The sequence below is a fragment of the Pleurodeles waltl genome, chromosome 2_2 (genome assembly GCF_031143425.1).
Source record: "Pleurodeles waltl isolate 20211129_DDA chromosome 2_2, aPleWal1.hap1.20221129, whole genome shotgun sequence".
In the NCBI taxonomy this organism is placed as follows: domain Eukaryota; kingdom Metazoa; phylum Chordata; class Amphibia; order Caudata; family Salamandridae; genus Pleurodeles; species Pleurodeles waltl.
In genome coordinates this window covers 926,594,100-926,621,389 of record NC_090439.1, presented here as the reverse complement: position 1 = coordinate 926,621,389, position 27,290 = coordinate 926,594,100, and the positions used below count along the sequence as shown (strand labels likewise).

At 39.9% G+C, this 27,290-nt stretch overlaps 1 protein-coding gene across 2 annotated transcripts in view; it reads right to left on the bottom strand.

Moving 5' to 3' along the window:
• The window catches only part of EBAG9 (estrogen receptor binding site associated antigen 9), a 166,001-nt gene extending 143,125 nt beyond the window's left edge, over positions 1–22,876 (bottom strand). Inside the window, exons 1-2 of one of the 2 annotated variants that reach the window (XM_069220632.1) lie at positions 22,752–22,876; positions 6,641–6,703 (exon numbers count right to left, since the gene is read on the bottom strand). The gene's annotated coding sequence lies outside the window, so the exon portion shown is untranslated. The remainder of the gene's footprint in view (positions 1–6,640; positions 6,704–22,751) is intronic. The other variant, XM_069220633.1, reaches the window with a different exon arrangement.
• Between the last annotated feature and the right edge of the window lie 4,414 nt (positions 22,877–27,290).

Here is a 27,290-nt window from a genome sequence, read left to right as displayed (position 1 = left end):
CTGCACACAAATCTGGATGTTCATCAAACCTTGAATAAAATATATACTCTGTCATTGTTTTTGTTCTATTTCTTACCACATATAAAACTCCTTTCATTGATAAAATCTACGCGATATCTCTAGGGCTTTTACATCTGAAGCTCTTTTAAAAGAACACAATAAAGTTGCAACTTTTCGTGTCAACTGTTTGTTTGTCAAATATTTATTAGATGGCCATTTTCTAAACAAATCAAGTATCAGCCTAACATCCCATAAAGTAGTATATCTATTTTTTGGTGGTCTTTGCAATCTCATTCCTTTCATAATTCTACATATCAATGTTCTTCTCCCTGTGGAAGAACCATCAACCAAAGAATGTCCTGCTGCAATTGCAGATCTATAATAATTTATTGTTCTATTACCTAAGCCCTTCTTGACCAATTCTGCTAAGACATTAGCTATCATAACTTCATCAGCCTCCACGGGATCCAAATTCCTCTCAGTGCACCAACAAACCCATACCTTCCATGAACTCCTATACCTTCTCATTGTTCCAGGAGCCCATGACTAATATAATAACTCTGAAGCCTCTCCAGACAGTTCTCTGAAACGCTCATCTCTCCTGAAATCTTCCCAACTAAAAGGTTGAGCATCCCCGATTCTACCAAAAGATGTTCTTGATCGGTTACATCCTTCAAAAGACCTTTGCATGCTTCTATTAAAATTGGGTGCTCTACTGCCAGCTCCATTACCAAAGGAAACCACACCTGAGTTGGCCAAAATGGACTCACTAACACCAAATGACATTTCTGTCTCCTCACCTGCATGACTAGTCTTTGAATCATACAGAAAGGACGAAAAGCATAACCTAGAAACTTGCTCCAATCCAGACTGAATGCATCCACTGCTTTTGCCCCCGGATCTGGACGCCAACTCACAGAACTCTCCAATTGATTTGTTAACCGAGAAGCAAAGAGATCTATTTCTAGTGGCCCCCAGATCCTGTCTATCTCTTGAAAGACTTGAGGCATGATCTTCCATTCCCTGTATTCCCATATATAGCGGGAACCCCAGTCTGCTCTTGTATTCACTTCCCCTGGTAAATACTGTGCTGTCACCTGTATCTTTTGCTTCATGCAAAACTCCCCAAAATCCTTTGCCATTTCCGAGAGTCTTTTTGACCTGCTGCCACCTAACTTGTTTATGTAGGTTACCGCTGAAATGTTGTCCATTTTCAGAAGAATTGAACATACTCTCAATTGATCCCTGAAACTGCGAATTGCACTCTCTCCCGCTTTCGGTACCAAACAATTTATGTGATCCTCCCTTTCTTTGACGTTCCATTTTCCTCCCTTCAAGTGCCTTCCCATTACCGCAACCCAACCTAATGTACTTCCATCTGTTTCTAGAACAAAATCTGGCATCAAACCAAATATTGCTCTCCCATTCCATGTATGCAGATCTTCCATCCACCATTTTAATTCCCTCACTGCATCCTCAGAAACATTTATCACATCCCCATACCATAAACCTTGTGCTAATGCAAGATGCTTGACTCTTTGGAGTTCTCTGTAAGTCAATGGCCCTGGGAAAACTGCCTGAATTGAAGATTAAAGTAAACCAATTGTCCTTGCCAATTCCCTCAAAGTAATGGTTTTCCGCTTCAAAACATTCTTTATCTCCCTTTTTATTAGAGAAATCTTTCTCTCTGGAAATTGTAATTGAGCTTTCTCTGTATCTACCACAAACCCAAAAATTCCATCCTTCGAGCCGGTGTAAGAACTGACTTCTGGTTTATTATAAAATCCAGATTGTCTAGAACACCCAAACTCATCTTCAAATGTTCCAATAGTAATGAATTCTCCTGACTCAATCAAAATGTCGTCCAAATAGATAATCAATCTCACTCCCCTTTCAAAAAACCTACTACCGATCTCATCACCTTTGTAAAACACCAAGGTGCCGAAAAAAGACCAAAAGGAAGACAAGTGAATTGGAATAGCTGTCCTCCCCACCTGAACTGTAAAAACTTCTGACTCTGTCTTTCCATGGGAATCATACAATACGCATCCTTCAGATCTATTTTCGCTAACCAGTCCTGTTCCTGAAGAATATTCCTCAGAAGATGTATGCCTTCCATGTTGAAATGTCTGTACACCACATACCTGTTTAAACTTCTCAAGTTTATCACCGGTCTCCAACTTTTGTCCTTTTTCCCCACAACAAAGTACTCCCAAACACTTTTTCTGTTTCTCCAATTTTTACAATTGCACCTTTTTCCAACATACCATAAATTTCCTTTCTCACAACCTCTCTTACCTAACAACCTCTCTTACCTTTGGAAACATATTTCCCTTGGTTCTAAGTCCTGATGTGGAGTCTCCTGAAACTCTATTGTAAAACCTTTCACTGTCTCTGGAACCCAACCATCTTTTGTTATTTTCGTCGAATTGTCTAAAAAACATTTTTAATCTTCCTGCAACTCTTCCCAGGGAAGAACCAATTCCAATCCTCATACTCACCCTGTCCTGAATGAGATCCTGAGTTGGTAATTTGACTGCGTTCATGATCTGCCCTGCCTCTACCTCCTCTTCCTTTTTGCGGGTAGAATGAATTTGATGAAAAACTACCCCAATAAGTTCCTCGCCCAAAACTGCTTGGGCCCTTGTAGAATGTACGGCCGAAAGATTGGCCCCTTCTTCCGGCCATGCCATATAAATTCCTGTCTCCAAACACTTTCCTCACTGACGAATGAGCCTTATCTAAGGCTGTAAAAGTATGTACATACTTGCTCAAAGCCTTTATCATTCCTTTTCCGAAAAGCAGTCCTTCTGTCTCCTCAGATGATTCTTTCCTTGCCAATTCTTCAAATTTTGGGCTTATTTCTAACAATATCGCCCTTCTTCCCACAACGATGAGCCCTGCATTAGCATTTCCCAAAAAACAAATAGCTCTTTGGCTCCATACCCTCAAAAAATGTATATCTAGATCTGTTCCTCTCACAGAAGACTCATCTACCATATAAAAAATCCTGGCTAATGGCCCCAACACATTTAGTAATCTATCTTCACATTGCTTTAATGATCTTTCCAAACCCTTCCTTGGATCTCAGCCGAATTTAAATAAGTATGTAATCAAATCCGGATCCAGGTTTGGAGTCATAGAAACTTTCTCCCCAATAACTGGGCGTGAGCATTCAGCTCTCATAACATTTCTCTAATTCCTCTCCAAAAGCTTTCTTATTTTCTGCTTCATGTATTCTGCAACATAACTCATCCATTCCATTATCATTACTCATATCCAGAATGTACTCATCCAACTCATCTGAATATTCCTTATCATCCCAGCCAGATTTACCAGCCATTTCCTTTGCAGGGTTGTCCTGCCTTTTCATTGTGCCACTTAGGACACCCGAAACCAACTTCTTTTTAAATTCCAGACATTCCCCTTCATGTTCCTCTTCATGTGCCTGGAGTGGTAAATGGCTTTTGTCATTTTACAGCTCGGCAAAGTTAAAACTGTGCCAAATCTATGCTTAAAGACTTTGCTGTACAAATGGCAAAAGACTTTGTCCCGATCTAGCTCGGCATGGATAGCACTGTGCTGATCCTATGCTTAAAACCTTTTCTAGATGAACAGATATTTGAGGTGAGCAAATCTAGAGTGTCGCCGGTGTTGCAGGGTGCTCCTGAGCTGCTCTCCACCTAAACTTGGGAACTACCTAGAGTTCTCTCTTATTTTTTTGCATAATTTATCCGTCACTCTAACCCTGAAAGGGATTTGTTTTGTGTATATATAATTCCCTTCCTATTTTCCAGAAACGAGCACTTCTCCTTCATAACCAAAATGTTTTTGTTGCCTCACATGGCCTTTCTCTTATGTTTGCAGGCCATTGCTGAGCAACCATCCTAATGTGACGGCCTAGCGTCACCCGTTTACCAAATGTGCCCAATTTCCTTAAAAAATAGACTCAAAAGAGTCTATTAAATGTACGCGCCAGTACACGTGCAATTCAGCGTATGGCACGCTCCGGCCTGCCGCTAGCTGCAGTTATACAAGTGAAATGTGCACGTAGCGTTTTAACATCCGAACGCGCGGACGCTTGCGAGCAGCTCGCGCTAATGAAAAACGAACGGTTACCGTTTACCTTCACATCTACGAAGGTAAAAAAACTCCAAACTACTGTTTTATTTTTTATATTTTCATCCTAAGCAGTTTCCATTTAAATAATACATACGTATAAAGCCTGCTACATTTCTAAATACCCCACTATAATTAGTAAGATATTAATGAATAATAAAACACTACATTTACCAAAAAATTGGGTATAATCTTTAAAAAAAAAAACTACCAATTACCACTCAATTACAACACAAGTCAAATATCAAAATATTCATAGATAAAAAAGAATTCTTATCTGCACAGAAGTAGCAAACAAAAAAAAGAGGACCGTTGTTATGCAGTTATATGGGCTGTTAGGGTTCTTTGTTATTTTGACTTCATTTGGTTCTATAAGTCTTTAAAGGAGCTGCAAAGAAGTGATGAATAAAAGAATTATGCATAGTGCTAGCCTCCTGTCTTGACATAAAATCTACAACTCCGGTTGTACCAATCCAATTCAGTTCAGTTTGTTTTGGTGTCTAAATTAAAGTAAAAAAAATAAGCTCTATTTTTATGAATTGGTGTCAGATTTCTTTTGAGTTGTGTCAACTACTTATCATTCATGGTGGTGCTCTGAAATGCGTAACACTTGTTCGTTTAGTAAAGTCTGTCTGCTCTTTGCCACTCTACCAGGACTGAGCTACGTATTTATTAGTGTGAATCCAAGAATCATTGTTGGGGTATTGTGAGACTATTACATGGTGAGGACTAACCCCCACACCACAGAATACTTGACTTTCCTACAGATGCTCACAGTGAAAAGACCTTAAAAAGTATTGCTCGTTATCGATATCTCAGTAATTTGTCTAAAATTCCTGTGCAAGATATTTCTTTAAATGCCCAGCTTTTAGAAATGTGCTTTATTAACTGCCTGATATATGGGTTCTCCCTTAAAAAAACAATGTTCAGGATCTCCAAAACTTCAAATAATTTATATGAGTATATTTCAGTTCAATGACCTGGGATTTCATTAACAAGGCAGAAAAAGGGTAATCTATTTGAATCAGTTGTTTCAGCAGATGCAAAGAAGTTTGCAATTATATCAGGGAGATTAGAAAATGAAAATATAGAAAAGATGCGATTGGATGGTAGCTATGTCAGCATAGCTGCCCCGTAGGACACTCAGGGATGGGTGAAAAGTGGCCACTGATTATTTTGTTCTCGGTTGATATAGACAATTTCCAGCAATGTTTCTGCCACCTACTGAGGTACGGTATTAAAACTGTCAGGCAAGCCACACAAAAAGGGAAAGGGACCAAAGCATGAGTGCAAGAGATGTGAGGGATCAGAGAAAGGGAGTGACAGAGAGAGCTGGCAATCGAAAGAGGAGGGTCAGTGAAAGAAAGACACTGAGAAAGAGCAAGGGCCATAGAGAGAGAAAGCGCGAGAGAAAGGGGGCATGAAGGAAAGCGGCAAAGAAAGCTAGGCATGACGGGGGTGCGGGAGAGTGGTAGACAGGAAGTAAGAGCAAGATACCACACAGATAGCAAGAAAAGCTGATGTCCATAAAGAAATAAGTTGGTGTACAGAGAAAGAGGGTGATCTAGAGAAGGAGGGAGGGCAAAATATAGACAGAGAAAAGGAGAAGGAAAAACCTTGAAAGAGTGAGAGACAAAGCTCTCGTGGATCACTGGGTTGAAACAAAGTCAAAGATTATGATGTACTGCTTTCTTGCTGTAAAAGAAAACATTTCACAATAATCATGTATTTTCAAATCAATTATCTTAAAAAGGACCACTCTACTGTTAAATGTTTCTTTGGGCGTGATAGCAGAATTTGGAGCTTAATATGACCAGCTCACCGCACCCTTACTTAATATTCCTTGTACAAAACAAAATTTCTCTTCGATAGGCATTTCCAAACTGAATCTTTTAACTGCTAATTTGGTCAATGACTTCCACTTCAGCTTTCTAGGTCAACAGCTCTTGTAATGGCGTACATCTACAACCAATATTTGCTTTGACAGCACTTGCCTCCCTCTTTCCTTTTATTTACTGTACTTGCTGTCACTTCATCTTTCGAACCCCAATATTTCGCTATGACCTTATTGCAAATCTCTCTAAATTACTTCTCATTTAATCTACAATATGGGTTCTTCAATTATCTGTCCCTGTATACACTGCCCCATCTTCTGGATACTATGCATGCCTGCCTACTGTTCCACAAATATTTTGGTAGCTATAAAGGTTTCCCTGTTTCTTTGTGCATTGAAGACTTTACTCTTTCATTTGCAATTTACTCCATATCTCCTTTGCAGTGTTTGGTAACTACAGTAAACTGCAAAAATTAATTTTACATTATAACGCTAAAGAATAGCTTACTGTGTATTCAAACACTTCGCCAGTTGCACAAACAAAAGATACATTAACACCTTTCAGCACGCACGCTTTAGTAGCATAGTTTTAGAAAAATGAAGCCCCTGTGAAATAACTGTTTAACATATTGAACTAGTTACCACACAGATTTTCACTAACTTTACAAATATGAAATTATTTCTTACTCTGGCTTGGACTGCTTGGTATCTTCAATAAGAACATTAGAGGCACCCTAGATCAGATAGTCCCTTTGAAGAGAATAAAGAAAAAAACAGTTAGAAGAAAATTCACCAACAGCTGGTTTACATGTGGCACTTGAGAGATTATGGAGAACTGACAAGACCTAGCAAAGCCAGCTGGTCTGGTGTTAACTGGCAGTCTTTTGGCTTGGTCAGTTTGTCATGGCTTTTGTAAAATTTTATTGTTTGGGAGCTGCAAGGCGTTCACCAATATTTAAAAAAACAGTCTAAAAGCAAATATGTATTTTTCATTTCCAAAACCCCACACTGTATTAGGAGTCCCGGGCACTAAAAATTACTTGATGCACAGATGTTTTCCTTGTGAAATAGCACAATGCAGTCAGTCACTCACAGTAAAGTGAGTAAAATGGCGAATGTGGGATGAGTCATTGCCCATGCTGTAAACGGCTGAAGAAAAATCTGGAGGACAGCAACAAACTGGATTAAGAGGGCTGGCTGAAAGCCCGTATATGTTAGTATATTTTATATATTAGCTTATTAAGATCTAAAGGTCTTGACTAACACCAGACCTAAAAACACAAACTTGATTTATGTAGTGTTTCAGAAAGCACTTAAGCAGCAAATAACAGACATAATAAATGAGGTAAACTGGCATGTGAAGGCATGCTTAAGTATGCAGAAAAAAGTGAATGCTAGTTACACGTAAATATCTGACAAACAACTGATTCTACAATTCTCCTATCAGCTCACCTTTTTTTAAACTTGAAGAAGCACAATAACTACATTTGAACCCTGAATGACATCTGTATACCTCAGACTACCGTTATAGGGCTCCGTCTTATTACATAATATGCATAACAAACTATTGTCACAATGAAGGGCAATCCAGCAGGTTTCCTCAAACATTAAAAATACAGTTTAAGGTCAAAAAAGTCTTTACCAAGGTAATAAAACTTTAGTGAATTGAAACATGTTCCTAAATCAGGCTGCAGTACTCTAAAAAAATGTTATTCTTAGACTAAGATAGAATGATGCAGGGACTTTGGCAGTTGGAGGTGGTAGAGAGCAGAGAGCAAAAGTGTTGCCTGCTCCTGTTGCATAGGTTAATAAACCTGTGCCTATATACTTACTTGGTGCCATTTGGAGGTTTCAAGTGACATAATGTAGTGGTGACAAGCAGGTATGTAAAAGAAGGATACCGGCTTCTGAACTAAGTCACTGTGAAGCCACTGGGATGAAATCAACACAAGGGGGCATTGCATCACAGGTGGACTGCACTAGGATCGCTGATGTTTATGGCAATTTGATTTGGTAAAGGAAACGCTTGAGCAGCTGACCGACCATCAGGCAGTGCTTCACGGGTCAGCACGTGAGTGTGCAAACAAAACTGATTTAGACCATATTTAAAAATTATATGACTCATGGTGGCCATCTTAAGAGCACTTATTGAGCACATGAACTGCAAGTTGATGGCCATCTTAAAGTGTATTTCATTTGGACTATTCAATTGCTGTTTGGTGGACCTGGCCCTTTTTGAAGGCTCATTACCAAATCTTCTGCCTCCTTCCTTCTGTTTTTTCTGACCTGTTTTTGTTGGTGTTAGGACTCTGAGTACTATACCACTGCTGTCCAGTGCTAAAGTGCTAGTGTTCTCTGTCTAAATTGTATTGGTGATTGGTTTATCCATGATTGGCATATCTGAATAACTATCAAGTCCCTAGTAGGTAAAGGGCACTATGTGTGCCCAGGGACTATACATCAAATGCTACTAGGGGGCCTGCAGCACTGATTGTGCCACAAACATGTCTCGGACCGGTCACTGCAGTGTCTGTGTGGGCAGTTTCAAACTGCCAGTTCAACCTGGCAAGTGCATCCACTTGCCAGGCCCAAACCTTTCCTTTTACAACATGTATGTCACCCCTAAGGTAGGCCCAAAGCAGCCCCATGGGCAGGGTGCAGTGTATTTAAAAGGTGGGACATGCACTGGTGTGTTTTACATGTCACCATAGTGAAATATTGCTAAATTCGGGTTTCACTATTGTAAGTCCTAACCCTCCCATAGATTAACATGGGGATTAGCTTGAAATATATTTGAAGTGTAATTTCCCATTGGGAGCAGATAGATATTGGAGTTTGGGGTTTCTGAACCTACAATTTAAAAATACATCATTTGGTGAAGTTGGTTTTTAGATCGTAAGTTTGAAAATACCACTTTTAGAAGGTGGGCATTTTCTTGCTAAACTATTCTGTGCCTCTGCCTGGCTCCTGAATACATGTTTGGGTCAGACTGACAGTTGGACTGTTTGTGGATTCACCCTAGACAGTCACACAAAGTAAGCTGAGGTGGCTTCTGCGTATCCTGATAGGTCTTCCTGGGCTAGAGTGGTAGGAGAAGCTGACACCTACACTGAATAGGGCTGTGCCTGTCCTCACACAAAGCAGTCTCCAACCCCCTAGAGTGTGTCTGGGGCCAGGACAAGGAGAGGCAGGGTCTTTAGCACTATAAAGACTTTCCTTTGAAGTGTGCCTACTTCAAAGACAGAAATGAGTATAAGTATTGGCCTGCTAACCCCACAACTTCAGAACACTTCGGGACTGAGGACATTCTACCAGGAAAAAGAGCTGGATGCTGTAGGAAGAACTGCCACTCTGCCTGTTGCTCTGCTGTGCTGGCCTACTGCTTCTGTCCTGGGAGTGGACTTTGCTTTCGACATCCTGCTTTTCAAGGTTCTCCAAGGGCTTAAACGGAGGCTGCGTCCTGTTGTGAAGTCTCAGGGACATAAAAGACTTCATCTGCCAGTGCCTGGGCTTTTCTGCTGAGAGCCCTGACTTGCTAAGTAGTGCCAAATCCAGTCCCTGGGCCCTTGGAAGAGGAAGCTGGTGGCCTGAATTAAAATCCATGCACTGAGGCCACTGCGGCAGAAAAATCTACACCGCGCCTGTCTCGTGGCTGAAAAATCGACGCACTGCCTGCTTCAGTACCGATCCATTGATGCAGTGCATCTGGATTTTCACACATCATCCCATTTTCTTCATTGACTGCAACGCAGTAAGGAATCAACACATCACCAGTACAGTGGGAAAAGAATCCATGCATCGCCTGTCCAGCGGGAGAAGAATCAACGCATCCCAAACCCAGCAGGAAAATAATCCATGCATTATCCATCCAGCAGGGAAATAATCAACGCATCAATTGCTTTTCCGACGCATCACCTCCTTTGGGGCCTGCATCATCTTTGTTTTTGACGCATCCAAGGTACTGTGCGTTATAAAGATACAACTACTGATTTTTCAGGATTAAGACTTTTTAACCTTTAAAAAGTGATATCTTTATTTGTGTATGTTGGGTTTTTGTCATTTTGGTCTTGTTTTACTCAGATGTGTGTGTGTGTGTGTATACACATACACAAACACAAATACTTTGCACATTGCTTCTGAGATAAGTCTGACTGCTTGTGTCAAGCTACCAATGGGGTGAGCAGAGGTTATCTGAGCTGTGTATCTCCCTTACCCTGATGGGAGTGAGGGTACCTACTTGTACAGGGTGTAAACTGACTTCCAACTACAGACCCCATTTCTAACACTGTTCATATTATAACAGTAATAGTGCAGCACAAACTCCATGTTTTGAATAAAAAAGTTAAATAAAAAAGGGGAATTATTCTTGGGAATTGGTCGGAGACAAGAACCATTTACAATATAACAAAAAAAATCCTGTCACAGTGATTTTTTTTTCTTTAATTTATCAAAACATGCGTCACCAAAATGGCAAGTATAGAAATCCCACTATTCTTTTTGCAAACAAGTGATGATACCCCAATACAATGGGGATTATGGTATCCTGTTTTTTGGCATATGTTGAAGTATAAGAGGTTAAGATCATCCTCCACAAAGGAAATTATCAATGGTCAAGCATGTATTGGGGGAGGGGAGGGAAGTAGGTTTAAAAGAGTTGAACAATCTTCCAAATTAAAAAAATCCAGGTAAAACTGATGTTTCAGAATGTGCTGTTAGACATATGAACATATGCTACAGAAGCAAAATAAATACAGTGATGAAAAAATATTAATTTAATTCAAGGAATCAGAAGGCAGAAGAGTGTATTGAGGAATATGTATCAGCTTAAATATTTTTGCCAGTAATGTGATTCTGAGGCTATAACATATGACCGAGTTTCAAAAGATCAGGTCACAGTGAATTCAAGAAAATCCAAGAAAGGTAATGTCGCTGAGAGCCAGAATCACCACTGCCAAGGCTATTGAGCAATGCTAAATGCTTGTTCAAGAAATTAGAAAGCAACCTGAAACCAATAATCTACATAAGACAGACAGCTCTCTGGTGGTCAATGTGGTGACAAACAATAAAAAAAAAGTACACTGGAAGAGTACAGGAGAAGGACTGAAGGAGAGATGGCAAACTAATGTCAAGATTGCATTATAGATGTGGCAGTTTTTATCATATGGGACATTTTAAAGAGGGTCCTGCTTTATACAAAATGTGTAATATATTTAAAGAAAAAGTGTATGTAAAGCTGCATCTGAACCTGAGGTTAATAGTGTAAGGTTGATGAGGATGATACATTGAATTCTAAAACAGTTTTGAGCACCAGACCCTAAGAACTAAAAATGTTGCAAGGTGTTTTACAAGTGCATGGATAAGCATCTAAAAAACGTTTAGTGAAGGAAATTTATGGGTATATTGACACTACAATCTCCAAATGCAAGCCCATATGTGGGTTACAAAAATCAATTTATGTGGCTGCTTCTGATCCAGTCTGGAATTAACAGGAAGAAAATGTTAGTGGCAAGATTTATGAGGCTCAGAAGGATAATCTCATTTTGGGCTAGTCACATCAATAAGAATTGGGAATACACTTACATCCAAATGCCAATCCACCACTGTCCATTGTGGAAAGCAATGAGAACAGCATATTTGTAGGCAATTTAATGGCAAAGTTGGCAAATTTCTTTAAGCAAGAACTAAAGAAATTTGTTGGATATAAACACAGAATTAGGTCAAAGGATCAAACGATATTGGTCAGGCTAAAGTTCACAATGCTCTTATTTGATATAGAGAAACACTTAAATGTTAAGGGACCTTAGTGTCAAGGGGGTAATCAATTCAATTGAGTCTTCTCTTTGGGTTTTCCCTATAGAGTTGTGACTCAAGAGAACCAGGGATTCAAGATTATGTGTGGATTTCTGCATCTTAAATAAACAAATATGAGAGGTTACCCATTCACTACCAAATCTGTAGATGTTGCGTCTACTCTTGCAGGGACTAGAGTATTGTCACCTTTAAACTTGGCTAGTGCATGCACCAGGTGGAATTAGAGAAAGAGTCTAAACACCTAACAGTCTTCAGTACACCTGAAGGGATGCTTCAATATCACAAAAAAACATTCGGCTTTCCAAGTGCCACACCAGTATTTCAATATTGAATGAAGGAAACACTTATCAGATGCAGTATCTTTAAGGACGGCATTCTGGTATATGGTAGAAATAGCTTAGAGGTACCAAGGCACACCAAAGGTAGGTAGTCCATAGGATCTTCATCCGAGTGGAAATAGTAAAAACTAAGTCCAAAAGCACGATATCGAAATTGAAGAAAGTTTATTCTTGTTGAAGAAATTATAAATCAAAAAAGGTACAGCCGACACGTGTTTCATCACATAGACTTTATCAAGGCTGCAAATTAAATTGACAAAAAAAGAAGAAACAAAATAAACATAAAAGATGGTAACAGGGAATTCTGTTCTTATTAGTGTCATGCATTAGAAAAAGAAAAAGAATGAAACAGGAAAGGTCTACAGAGTGATACAGACATCTAGAGTGATGACCGAAGTGTCCATAACTGGTGCGAGAGTGATAAATTAACAAAAATGTGACAAAAATACTCACAGAAGAGAGTGATTGGCATGCAAAGTCCGTGTATCGTGGAAAAGGAATAATCCAAAACTTGGATTAGGACTGAGTAGTTTGAGCTAGTAGCCAAACCAATTAGTAATAAAGAAAAGTAGTGAGGGCACGACAGAACCTGGTAAACATACCCATAGGTTTAATGTAGATGTAGGAGTCCAGTATTCATGGTCGGAGTAGGTGTCAATCAAGCACCAAAATAAACCAGTGTTGCATCAAATCTCAAAATTATAATGTTCCAAAATCGAACCTTTTAACAAGGTGACTTATCAGGGAATGTCACTAGTTGCAAAGACCATGATACGACTAGAAGAATAAGCAGTAATAGAAAGTAAAACAATATCCCAAGCAATACAAATAGAAAATTAAAAGGGTCAAAAGGAGGAAAAATGGAAGAATGTGTTACTAAAACAAATAAAAAACAGGGGGTATATCAAATAAATAATCAAAAAACAAAAAAAAGAAAGTATAAAAGGGCACTGCTCCATATGTTATGGGCAAGATAAGTTAACATGGGTAGCCCTCATAGGGTGATCAAAATAGAGTAAGATGAGTAGAAGTCACCGAACGGTATCAGTAATCTTCACAGGTAACACTCAACAGAAACTGTTGTGCCCCGTAGTGTGTTATTAAAAAAATAATATATGCAAGAGCGACGCCGATCACAGGAAATGTCGGTTTATGAGAAGGTAACTAACTAATCAACGGTAGGCATATGGCAACAGTAAGCGTTGCCCTCAAAGACAACGGCGCGCATGCTTAAAAACAAAAGAAAATAACACGCGTGAAGGCAGCGGCTGAAATGCTGGAGCCGCCTGCCTCGTCCTATTTCTCCTTGGGCACAAAGGAGAACAGAGCAAAAAATTAACTAAAGTAAGCAAGCCACGAAGGTCTGGAAAAAAGCCCCGAGCTAAAAATCAGCACAGTTGGCTAGTATTGCAAGGCGTACGGGAAAAAAATATAAACCCACGATGGTCACATTATGCTAAATTGGGCTCACCTGATCAGCATGAAATCGTCGGAAAGTCATGTCTGAAACCACATGTGCACCAGAATAGATCTTATAACGTGGTACTAAGAAACAGAAAAGGGACTGGCCAGTCCAGGGATAAAAGAAAACAGATGGGCGCCATCTTGTAATGAACTCTGTAAACATGTTGGTGAAGAAAGCATATTATAAACAAGAGAGTCTGTGGCATGAAGTGGAAAAAGCATGCAATATCATGAGATATGAAAGACACAGACTACCAGGTTGAGTAAATTAAGCACTGCACTAAAAATCATGACAGACACAAAGAAAGGGCCAAAGTACAGGCAAGCCAAATCTATATGTGGAGGCCATCTTGTAGTGTGCATGTCAAATGGCAGGTGAAGTCAACACAAGGTGTGGATTACCATACAACATAGAGCATAATAATGTAACAGTCAAGAAAATGACAATCAAGAAAGTATTATTCAAAAGAGGCAAGCATTAAGCTAATATATTGATGTATGTGCAGTACTAAATTGTACATAATGAGAAATAGGAAAAATAACCGAGCTGACATGTCATAATGAGAATGAAGGTTGACAAAAAAATGGTAAACATATGTACATCTAGATCACATGAACAACGTAATACTAATAAACGGGCCAAGCATTAGTGGTAAATGTGCATGGAGAGCATGTTGGAAAGTGGATACATGAAACAGTGGACATAAAAACGGGGAGTGGATCCCTGTAATCTCTAACCTACTGCGTTGACAGGTGTACAGTTTGAAACATGGAGGCGAGAGAGAAGAAGGGAAAGGGAGAAATGTCATATTAAAAGGAATACATGTAGATCTTTATCAATATTCAAACCTTCCTCCACTGCACTAAGTTTGATAATCCAGTTGCTTTCAAGTCGTCTAAGGGCCAATGTTCTATTACCACCTCGTGGCAAGGCACTAACAGTATCAACCCCATAGTGATTCCTAGTATTTCTTGTTGGCCATGGGCAGTGCACAATAAAGGGGTAGTGAATATTGTTAGTGCGGATGGCCTTAATGTGTTCCTGGATTCTCTACTTTAACGGTCTGATGGTGCTCCCAACATAGATAAGGTTACATGTGCAAATAAGACAATATACTACAAATTAGGTGTTGCAGTTAATAAAATTGCGGATTTTGTATGCAGTCTTGGTGTTATATTGAAAACTGTATAACTTGTCCTTGATGAAGCAACAAATATTACAGTGCCCACCACATTTGAAGGAACCAGTGGGTGGTTTAGGTAACCATGTATTCATAGGGTCGGGTGATAGGAAACTGTGACACAAGGAGTCTCGTAGTGTGCGGCCTCTATAGTAGGCAATGCTCGGTCTGTTGGTGAGACCCTTTTTGAGAGTATTGTCAGCTAGCAAGAAGGGCCAATGTTTATGTAAGATTTTGATTTTTAAATGTTGTGGGCTGAGTGATAAGAGATAGTTTTCTATGTGTCTTAACCTTTTTTGATGCAGTCAGTAAGTCAAAATGTTTTGTTTTTAATTCTATTGCTGGCTTTGCATAAAATGCGTGAGGGGTAGCCCCTCTGTGTAAATAGATGTTTCAAATGATCAAACTCTCTTTGGAAGATACTATCTTCACTGCAATTGCGTTGGATCCTAGTCATCTCTCCAAAAGGGATGGCATTTATTTGTGACAAGGGATGAGAGCTTTTGACATGTAGTATAGCATTGCAAGCTGTTGGTTTTCTGTAAAGCTTGGATCACATTTTATTGTGCTCAATGTAAAAGGTGAGATCAAGAAAATGTATTAGTGTTGTACTAGGTTCACTGGTGAAATTAATGTTGTATGTGTTGGTGTTGAGATGTTGGAGAAAGAGGACAAGATGGTCAGTATCACCCGAACAGAAGAGAAGAATGTCATCTATGTACCTACCCCAGTATAGGATATGTTGTGTCAGTTCCGGTGGACAGTTTTGCCAGATATGTATATTTTCAAAGAAACCCATTTAAAGCTTTGCAAAGGATGGTGAAAATTTTGCCCCCATTGCTATTCTCTGTATTTGGCTAAACCAAGTGCCATTATGCATGAAGACATTATTGTCCAGAACGGTTTCAATAAAATCTACCAACATATGGGAGTGTTCAAAGAAGGTAGCATCTCGTGTATCTAAGAAATGTTGAATGGCAGCCATACCTTTGTTTCTGGGAATACTGGTATAGAGTGACGTGACGTCTAAGGTCACTAGTAGGTGTCCTTCTGTCCAGTCAAAGTCACTTATCTTACATAGTAAGTCCTTAGTATCCCTGATGTATGAAGGTAAGTTGTTAACAAAGGGCTGTAAGAAAATATCTATGTACTCTGATAGTTTTTCTGTGGGAGATCCTATACCAGAGATAATGGGTATGCCTGCCAGATACCAGATTTGTGTATTTTGGGAAGTGTATAAAAACATGTTGAAGAAGGTGCTGGATTGTACATGTAGCGGAACTCCATATCTGTAATGAGACATCTGTCCCTCCAAAGACTAAGTCTGTGATGTATAAGATCATTAGTCTCCCTAAGGGGGTTGTGTGTTAGTTTCTGGTATGCTAGGATGTCAGATATGGTATATGGTAGAACCAAGTGGGAACATGATGCCAATTTCATAGCAATGTTGAATAAGTTAGAAATGGATTAACAGTGACATTTACAAAATGTAATTGCAGGTGTGAGAGAGTACCGGGTGCATTAAATTACTGAAGATGGCATCAAACCCAAGTAGATCCACATGTACGCTATTAAATGATGTACCAGTTCCTCAGAACAAGGTTCAATTACTGTAATTTTTGGCCATGATCAGATTTTATACAAAGTTTTTAGATAAGTATGCTACGAACGTTTGATGAAAAAAAATAATTTGTGTGGGAGAAGATAAGAGAAAAGCATTTCATACTGAAACAATCAACTGTAACTGCTCCATTTTCAAGTCCTTTGAACAAGGTAAAGAGTGTGCAATAGCAGTGGATGTTAGTAACTGCAGGCTGGCACCCTTGCTTTTGCACAGAGGCGGAGGTAATTAATTAGCAGTACTGTATGATTCGAGGATGCCAAAAGAATCTGAACAGAAGCATTCTGTTACTGAAAGAGAATTACTGGGGTGCTTGTGGGCAGCCGTGCACTTTAAGCAGTTCTTGTGGGGTACACGTTTTGTGCTCGGAACTGATCACAAATCTCTGGTTAATATGATGTCTCCAGGAGGTGGAAGATCACTCACTGCTTGATTGGCAAGATTGCCACTCAAATTGCAAGCATAGCAATTTAAAAGACAGTATGTTCCTGTCTGGTCAAAAGTACATTCTTGTTGCAGGTCTTATCTTTCTATGGATTGTGGAAAGGGAATTCATGATGATGATGAAGACTGTGAGGTGCCATTTACTACTGAGGATGTGAATGCAGATGTGTTGAAAGATCGCACTGAGCAAGCCAGCTCGCAAGAGTTGTGGAGAAAGAAAAGAGATGATATTGCTGAAGCCACAAACAACTATGCCTTTGCTTTCCAATAAGGTATTGTTTTTAAATGCAGGCTGTTTTCCTTAAACGAAAACAGGATGTGTTGAAAAAAATAAAAATTGAACGTTTATGTTTCATTTTTTAAAAGAAGGCAGTGGTCCTTTGGATCACTGCTGGCTGTTTAAAACATATTTATTTTAACCTTCTCAAAGGGATCCCATGGGACCCCGTCCTATTTGCGAATGGGTTACTACCCCCTTTGAGGTGTCTATAAAATATTCATGTTCTGTGACCAGATTTCAGTTGCAAAACATTAATGTATCCCATTCAGATCTGGTAGGAACGCCCTAAACACACCCCTTCCAAATAACGAAACTGTACATAGTTGCAATTCCAAATTGCGATTTGGTATAGTGTTACTGAATCTCAAGTTGGGATTCATACTTACCAAAATGCTTTTTTGCATTTGCAAACAGGCTGATTGTGCGATTCGGCTTGTTTGCGACCTCAAATAATTATGTATATCTTGCCCGTTGTTATGGCTAATGGGCTTCCATTTTTAAATAAGGAGTGCAAAAGTATTCTAGTTATATGTGGAACCATGCACGACTGGCAAATTTCTGTCCTCATTCAAATAGTCATATAGAAAGGTTTCATAAAGTGGTATGGAAAGCTAATTAGTTTGCTGTGAAGAATGCATTATCATGAAGGAAAGCTATATAGGCCACTTTATTGACATACCATAGTTCCTCAAATTATGTAACTGGATTTTCTGGTTTTGAACTACTCAGAAGAAGGAATCCTGGGTCAAAGTTAATTCCTAGACAGAGTGCTGGCTCTACGAATCAGTGAATTGAGGTAAAGAGACTTTCAAGTGGCCTGATCCCGTTAATGTTATGGGAGTGGTTAGTAAAGCAGTAAGAGGGTAGGTAGATAAAGTTTGGAAATTGAGAAGAGAGTCAAGATGCATGCATCAAAAGCCTAAAGTAAGTATGGCTAAGAGTGGTGAGGGTAGGAGTAAACTTGAGAATGATGGTAACATCTTTTTGATGTTCATGGAAACAGTAATGATGATTTATCTGGAATTAGCAATGGATGATGTGGAAAATGCTGTTCCTGAAAGAGAAGACGGAAGTGAGCGGGCCAACAATGATTCACAGATGACTGCAATGCACGATACAGTGGAGATAAGGAGTAGTATTATGTGAAAAAGATTCCAGGTAAAAACTGTGAACTTCATTAGAGGCTGCAAGCATTATATATGATTTATTTTAACTGGCTGTGAACATGTGTAATGTTCCTTACGCTTGAGATTAATTGAAAATATTGTGTGTAATAGTTTTATGTTTTGTTATTTATTTGTGTTCAGATTCTTAATAGTCGTATTAAATAGTTTGTAGCGGTTTTCTTTTGTGTATCCGGTTGTACAATTTTCATATATTTTAGTTATGGGGGGGGGGGGAGACGTGTAGTATTCTAAGAATGTTATTCTTATAATGAGATAGCATGACGTGGGGACTTGGGGTGGTTGGAAGTAGCTGAGAGAAGTGTCCCCTGTTCCTGCTGTATAGATTTTAAAATCTGTTCCTATGCACTTACCTGGTGTTGTTTGGAGACTAAGTGACAACAAGGACCAACCAGGACGGTGGTTCATTTTAAATCCTCTTTGCACCAAAATACTATCGGTCTTAGTAAAGTGTGGCACAGTCTCTCAACAAGCAACTTACAGAATGGGTAAATGCTCTGCATAGAGGTGAATGTGCACTGTTGCTGTATGTTTTTGTTTTACAAAGTTGCAGGGCAGAGACGCTTTCCTTGCAGGCAGTGGCGTACCAGAATGGCAAACCAAAGATAATGTGAACTCTCCCCAAATATATGCTTAGTGCATTCTTATAGACGTTATGCTGTTTTTTTGCCTGGCGTCTTAGATGCAGATCACAAGGAACAGCAGTGGGCATGTTGTAAAGACCAAAGAGCAGAAATATAATCTGAAGCGCTACAAAATGTGTTGTGGCACATGCCACATATATAACACACAACAGCCTCCCCAAAAACACCAGGAGATGGATGAATATTGAGGGGGCAAAGGAGCAAAACCAGATGCCACAATTTGCCAATCTCTGTCGGCTCGCTTGAAGGGGGCAACTGTAGCCCTCTACAATGGGGAGTAGGTACACTAGCAGACAGGATAGCCTGATGAGCTACCACTTACTGATGGCAATTTCTCTGATCTGTCAGTGAAGAGTTTCTATTCTGGTAAGGCCAACTTAGGCTCCATCATTCCAATTAGGTAGAGTAGCAGTGAATTTGTGGATTGGCAGCAGGGATCAGAAAAACACTGAATGCCTTCATTGGATGCCTTATCAAGTTGGTGGGAGTATCACAGGTCAGGAAACGTTTACATCAGCAAAGAGCCCATCCTGTATTGTCATGCGATGAAAACTTTTGGATGAGGTATTTCTGACTTGACTTTGCCAATTTTCTATATGTCTCACCTTCTGTCTACATCATCAACAGTTTCCAACGTGGCTTTAATGGAGTGATCAGTTATTCTTACATTTAAGAGACTAAACATCAGCCAAAAACGTGTTTGATTATTTAGCTGCTAGTGGCAGAGTGCATCAAATTCAAGGACTTGGCTATTTCATATAAAACACTATTGTGGGAAATGTCCAACTTACTCCCATAGGGTGTTCCCAAGTTGTAAGAATACAGATATGCAAGCAGGGGCGGATCCTCCGCTAAGGCGAAGGAGCGTCGCCCCGCTGGAGTTTCCACAAAATAAAAATAAAATGATAATAACGTACTCTAGGTTATTATCATGTAATTTTTCCTTGTAGTGAGGGGCGGGTGGGGATGGAGGGAGGGGGCAGGAGGAAAACTATGCACCACAATAAGTGCACGTCTGCTTGGCCGGCCGTCTTGGGCCAGCCAAACAGACATGCGCACTTTGCATGTTCTCTACCTGGCTGTACTGCACAGCCGAGTGGAGAACATGCCTAAGCTCCCATTACCAGTCTGAGCCACGAATCAGGCTGCTCAGACCAATCACGACACCGCTGTCATGCTGGTGACAGCAGCGACATGAATGGCTAGGAGCCTGTGCAGCCGGGAACAGAACGTAGGGGAGACTAACATGCCTCCCCTAAAAGGTAAGTGTTTTTGTTTTAATTTTTTTTTTTTAACCCATCCCGTTGAGCCCTGTCCCGCCCAGCCACCCCTGTTCAGTGGCTACCACCACTGTATGCAAGTCAGACAACCAAATTTTAAAAATGTATGTCAGAGGGCCAAACACCAGCAGCTCAAACGAAAAAAAACCTTCAGTGACAGTTTACTTGAAGACAAACATAAAAAAGCACTGTTTAATAGATGACTACATTACCACGGTGTATACATAGGTTCCAGACTTGTGATTTCTCATTGATAGGACACATATCTCAAACAACCCTTTGGACGCATCCTAGTGGTGTTTGTAACATGATGAAGTCATAATAGTGACTGGTAGGTTTGATTACCCTAGCTTCCTACATCTCACTCTCCAACAGTAATCCATTTGTTACCTCAAAAAGTGTAAAATATGACAATATACCACACAAGAGAAGTAATATTGTGGGGTTATGAAACACCAACATGAGAATTATTTTGCTGGCTATAGACATTACATTAAATTCTAAGCCTTGTTAATAATAAACAAATGTTTAGCAGATTTAGCAGTGGAATCCATACAAAGGCAACAATGTGTTGTCTGGTCTCTTCACTAGACTCAGGTGATAAGTAAATAGGTTTTGTCAGTGACAGTATGCATATACATTTCTAGAAATTCTGCAGGCCTTTGATTAGACAGCCCCTGCTGAGCTGGATCCGCCCTCTTCCAACATGACTGATTGTCGTGTGCAGATATTGAATCGAATTAGTCCACAGACCACAGAATAAAACATGTTCTTGTTTGCATACAATTTTAGTAATCCCTGCATTTACGAATGTAAATACCTGTCAATTGTCTTGCTAATATAAATAACTGGATTGTATTCCACATGACTTTCTCTCACTATCATACCTCACAAAAACAGAAATGGCCAAGGAGCTGCCAGTCAAAGATCTGCCCCATGTCATGAGTGATACCTGCAGCCAGTTCTAGTTAATGTGCTACCTGACTACACCTGCACGTATCACCAGGTTAGCTTACACAAGAACTCAAGAGACATCACGGCGATCATCACGTCCAGAAGACTGATTTGATTCTGACATGCCATTTGGCTTGAACTTTACCTCTGCTGTATTCTAGAAAATAATATACAATCTTTTTAAAGGGATGGAAGGCGTGCACACGTTCTAAGGTGATGTATTGATTTATTCCACCACTGAAAAGGAACATTTTACCAAGTTGTGCAAAATGCTGTGATGAATACGGGATAGTGGCTTAAAGCTCAGAAGAGTGAAACAGAAAATCTTGTAAACCAGTACTGAATATTTGGGACACGACATCAGTATGGATGATACTGATTCTAAGCCATTTTTTATATCTACAAACATAAAGTAACCTCGAACAAGCAACAAGGAGAAACTCACATCCATCCTTGGATGGTGAAAGTTTTATTCAAGATTCATACACAATTATGCAGAAAAAGATAGACCTGTTGAAGAAACAGACCAAGTAGGACACAGACTTTGAATAGGGAAGAGGACTAGGAAAGGAAGGTGCAAGATTTGAAGATGAGATTGCAAGAAGCACCGTCTTTGAAACCCTTTGATGAGACCCAAGGTCTGTGGTAATTCTTGAGGCAAGCTGGTATTGGTGCTGTAATAATCGACCCTGAGACAAAATACTCTGTAAATTAATGAGAACTTTTAGCACTTGTGTGGGCAGTGGCCAAGGTCAAACGTTTCTTGTGGAGTAAACGTTTACATTTCAGAACTGGTCACAAGCCACTAGTGCGTATGTTGGAGAATGGTGGTTCAGAGAAGCTATTCATACAGCTAAATGAATGTGATAATTGCACTAGTATGTCTTCACATTGGACTAGATTCCAGGAATAACTAATGTCACTTTCTAGGAAGCATTCCTTGTGACTCAAAATGTGTTATATCGAGTGATCCGGAGTATGATGAGGTGTTAAAATCCTTTTGAGCGAGCCGCTCATGGGTCAAGCCAGAGGACTGACTAAGTCAAGTCGAGATCTTCTTGGACCTTCAAACGCAAAACGAGTGGCTTCAGCCTGCCACCATGCTCTAACCTATGATTTTTAAATGATGTCTGTTGCATGATACTCGTGTCAACTATTTTTAGGGCTCGGTTCGAGCACAGGCTCTTAGGGTCAATCCACAGCCTTCGTTAGGCCCTCCCTCGCTCAACTCTGGTTATGAGTTGTCATTGTTTCCTACAAAGCTTCCTAATTGTCGAGGAGATAAACAAATGGAACCACATGAGAAACAAAGAATAAAGTACGTGGCCCCCAGACACGTAAGCACGTGATGGCTGGAGAATACGTTAGCTTGATATGGTAGGTTTGCTAAAGTCAGTATTAAAAGCGGAGGAAAAATAAAAGCCTAGTGTAAGGGACAGAGTGAGCGGCACCAATATGAGCAATTTGGCCGGTAAGTGATCCCACTACAATATGAGGGATCAGTGACACCAGTATGGGGAGGTGTGCACCCGCTGCACAGGACTAGGTGATACAATGGATTATCGAGCAGTCCAGTGCATCTCAGGCACGTCCTCACCTATCTTCCGCCTCTCTTCGTCCGCTGCTCCCCGTGCCGGGCCCCAGCAGCCTCCTAACCTAGGGCGCCACGGCAGCCGCAGCTCGGGCAAGCCATAGCAGAGTGAACAGTGTATGAACAGCGCAGGCCCGGATGGGGAACACCCGGAAGCACAAGGGGCAGTGCGGCGTCAACCCGGGCGCCATATTAGAACGGAGTAATTTTCGTGCATGGTAAGGAGCGGGCGGGGAGCAGACTACCTGGACATTTAAAAATCAGCATGGAAGAATATTACTCTAAATAATTTTGTATGTATCCCCCCCTCTCGGGTCTATTTGGGGCACACTGGCTCTTCGAAATTAACGCCACTTTGCCATTATGCCAGTTACGGGTATAACTGTCCGTTCGTGGAGCAGTGGTTAACGGGAACAGAATAAAGCAGCAGGCCGCTAAACTAACAACGGTAGGTAATGCCAGTATGGCGTACCTTGTCTCCCCATACAAGTCAAGAGCATTCCCGCGGTAGAAGTGCATAAAGAAAAGTACGGGAACAAGGATCCCGAGTCCAATTCAGTGGGAACAGCAAGCGAAGGGGCGGGAATGATCAAAGGCGTGGCTAAAAAGAGCACAAATATTATGTACCTTATTTTGTTAGTCTTTCACTTTCAAGTAACTGCCTGTAAAACAAGCATTGGTAAAGCCAATAGCTTTCACATGTACGAAGTCGAATGGCTTTGTCAGTGATTTTGAGACAGTAATGTTTTTTGTGGCAGGTGGGAGAGTTAAAGTAGTTAAGGGCGGATATGCAGTTTGACAATCTTTGGGCACACTGATAGCGTGTGCAGCTTAACTCACTTTGTAGACAATGTGGGGAATTTGTGGCTAAACAGTGTAAGTTGTTTACTACACGTAGACAAAGTGAGTAGTGTGAGGCACATAAACAATGTGAGGAAGTTGGGCACATGCATCATGTGGGATTGGGCTTGCTGAAGCGCCAATAAATCCTAGCTATTACTGCAGACTAAATAGTGGATTTTGCCCTAGATGCCAATGGATCAACACAACATAGATTTGAGGATATGTCAATAATGAATGATATAATCATTAACAATAGCCATCATATTCAAAGAACTGCACATCAGTCAATAACCACACCAATTTATTAAGAAGATTTATGAATTTATTTCTCTATATTAACAATGCCAATGTCACGAAAATAACTCTCAAACACAAATGATAAGTGTATAGAATCAATAATGGCTGATTAGAACGTCTTATATATGTGACTTTAATCAAAACAATCAAGCAAATAATCTCCAATATCAAAACATTGATTAATAACACCGAGATTGGCAACAAAGGTAAAGTATACATCAGATCAAAATATGTCAATATGAATCATGAGCATGGGAAGGTAAATTCCCCCACTAACCGCAAATTAGCATTAACGTGTTGGACTTCATGTAAAAAGAATTTAGAGACACAAATATAGAAAAATCACACTAACTTGGGTTATTATAAAATACATGATTATTATGCAGCAATTAAACAATAAATTGAAGCTGGTACCTGCAAGCAAAAGAGACACATATATCAATGCCATTTCATACATAGAACAACAACAGGCAGTCAACTTCAGCAAGGGGACATCATCAGGTAAGTCTTCAGAGAATCGGGCCTATCGACAGCTAAGCCCACATCGCTAAAATGACTCGAACCACCATTTAGATGAGTAAGAACAAGAATGACCTCAAGAGAGTCCTACCCAGATTGTTATACTAAACTTCAAAAAGTTTATGATTGGTCAGTACATGGGGTGGTTTACAATTCAACCAATAGTTATTTCATTTGATAGCCTAAAATACAGTGACAACAACATTAGCCATGGCACGATCATAACAGTAACTTTTCCTCTTCAGTCTCATCTGTAACTCCATTGTTCCATCTCTTCCAAACTTCTTTTCTCAGGAAGAAACTTTTCAGCTCGTAACATTTACTTCCATCCTCGAGCAAGAAACCATGTATTAGTGACAATTTCAACCAATAGAACATTCAAACTCATTTAATGACTTAATAAATCTGACCTTGTAAGACATAACACAGCAACCGGCTAGGGGTAGCTGTTTACACATTTATAAGCTAATAATCACACTCTTTTATATAAGCATTGAGCAACGCAAAATAACTACGATTATAACTAAAATTTTGCTTAAACAGAGAAGAAAAATTAATTATGGTGACCTTTTACAAAAGTCACCAGTTTTCACATGTTAATTCACCAAAGATTAGTACATTAGAAATAATTTGGAAAATATTAGAAAATTTTACATTCTAGCAGGCTCTTGGATAGACATTATGAGGACCTTTGGACACAGAAAGAAAGTGTGCAGATATGTTGACAGTGCTAGCAGCTTGAGGCATGGCACTTAAAGTCGACATCCAGTGCAGTGTTGAAGCACAAAGACAAAGAATTAGGAGCCTGAGACGCATAGACAGTGTACCCTGGACGAGGTGCCCACAACAGAATGCTAGGGACTTGAGAGTCACAGAGTGTGAGGAGCTTCAGATACATGGACAGCCAGTATAAGATTGCCACTTTATCAAGGGAAAAATACCCTTAGCCATTTGTTCTTGTTTTAAGAGCCTGCGGTGACTTGGACATGATGCTAAATAGAGCTTTAAAGAACATTGCATGTATTCATCTGCAGCTTCACTTATTTGCCTTTGTTTACTTTAATAATTAGTAAGGGATGGTTAACACAGTACAAGAACCCTTTTAAAAACACTTTCTATTTATATTTGCTGTTTGAAATGTACCAATAAGGGCTAAAAAGTCCAGCTTTAGGTGATTTTGCTTATTTTTGCACAGTCTGGAACATTAAAATACCGGTGGTGCTGGTAGAAAACTGGCTAGGTGGCAATCCTAAGGTAAGAAGGTGAGGCTCTGAAAGTGTATAAAGCTTGATGCACATGCATAGTGCTTTGAGTTTAGTGGTCGGTGACCATGAAGAGATTTTTAGGCGCATTGGTTCTGGAGTAGCGTGCTACTCTCTGTAAAGTGCTTCAGTGCCTCATCTGGGGTGGTAAGCGCCTTGTAAATGCAATGTAAGACAAGTTTAATAGTGGGTAAGGTGCCCATTGACAAAGTGTGAAGGACATGAGGCTTGTAGACAGAGTATGGAGAGCTTCAAGCACAGTGACAGCCAGTGTAAAGCGCTTAGAACACCAGCAAATGGCGGGAAGCGATAAGCGCATTAAGACTTTGTGGAGCGTGAAGCTCATTGGCAGAAATTGTGGGGATCTCAGCCTGCCAAGGAGTACTTTTTATCACCAGAGCCCTCAATCCCTCTCGTAACACAGGCACCAAAGCACTGTGCAGGCAAAACCTAAAAACACACCTCAAATGAAAAATAATTGCAAGTAAAACTTATCAGTGAACAAGTCACTATTTCACTTTATGAAACTTCTTTTGGTTAATACAATCACTGCTGATATCTGTGTGTGTAACCAGGGTGTCACAAAACTGAATTCAGGTTGGTGAAGTAGGGATTAGTGACTTGTGTGTTTTTAGTATAACGAGGTTCCAGCCTGTGGCAGAAAGCACCTTGAATATGCACATCATTATTTTAAATTTGCATTACACACAGTGTAAGATAGGCTGACACAAAGTGCACTAAAAGATTTATCTTTAAGATGAAAATAAGTGCTTCCAAAATACAGATATAAGTAATGTGCAGACTATATCTGGTGCAAACATTTTTTATAACTGTATTTTTTATAACTGTGTATTAAAAATGCACACCCCACAGCTCATCAGGTCGCCTTACAATACCTCCCAAAAAGAATACTCTTCAAGTAACTTCATCAATTAAAGCTAATACCAGCTTCCAAGCAGTCGTTTTATATACAGATTAACTAAATAGTCACATTTACATTTCTTTCAGCCAGCTGGTGGCCTGGTAAGAAGGTCTGTTTCTTCTTCAGCTGCTCTCAGCTTCACAGTCAAGAAAACTCCATCCATTCCACTTCAGCTGAGGCATCTAAAATGATGGAATTAACTTTACCGGACTGGTTTCCTTTCAACAAACAGCAGCGGAGCTGCTTTTGTAAAAAAAAAAAAATATTGGCGCTTCGTACCTCTCAGATCCCGTCCACTTGGATCTCTGCAGCATACATATAAACAGTCCCGATACAGGGAGGAGGCTCCTGATTTTTTAAAAACCTAATAAAGGCTTTATTTCAGCTCTTTCCTACCTTATATCTCTAGCTTCAATGTAAGTCAGCGGGGTTAATAAATTCCCATAGCTGCCAAGTTTCCCAGGTTCTTGCATGATGTGCTGCTTAAGTTGAACTATGGGACATATAGTCCTGTCTTATAATAGAATTAATAAGTCGTCAATTCCAGAATGCTAAGTAAACACCTGGAATGAAGCAGCTCATCACGCATGAGCCTGGAAAACTTGGCAGAGCTCTACTCCTCAGACTTTCTTTTTCCAAACTCTCCCTCGTTCCAGGTACAAAATGTTGGCATGCATGCAAAAGACCAGATTCAGGCAGGAC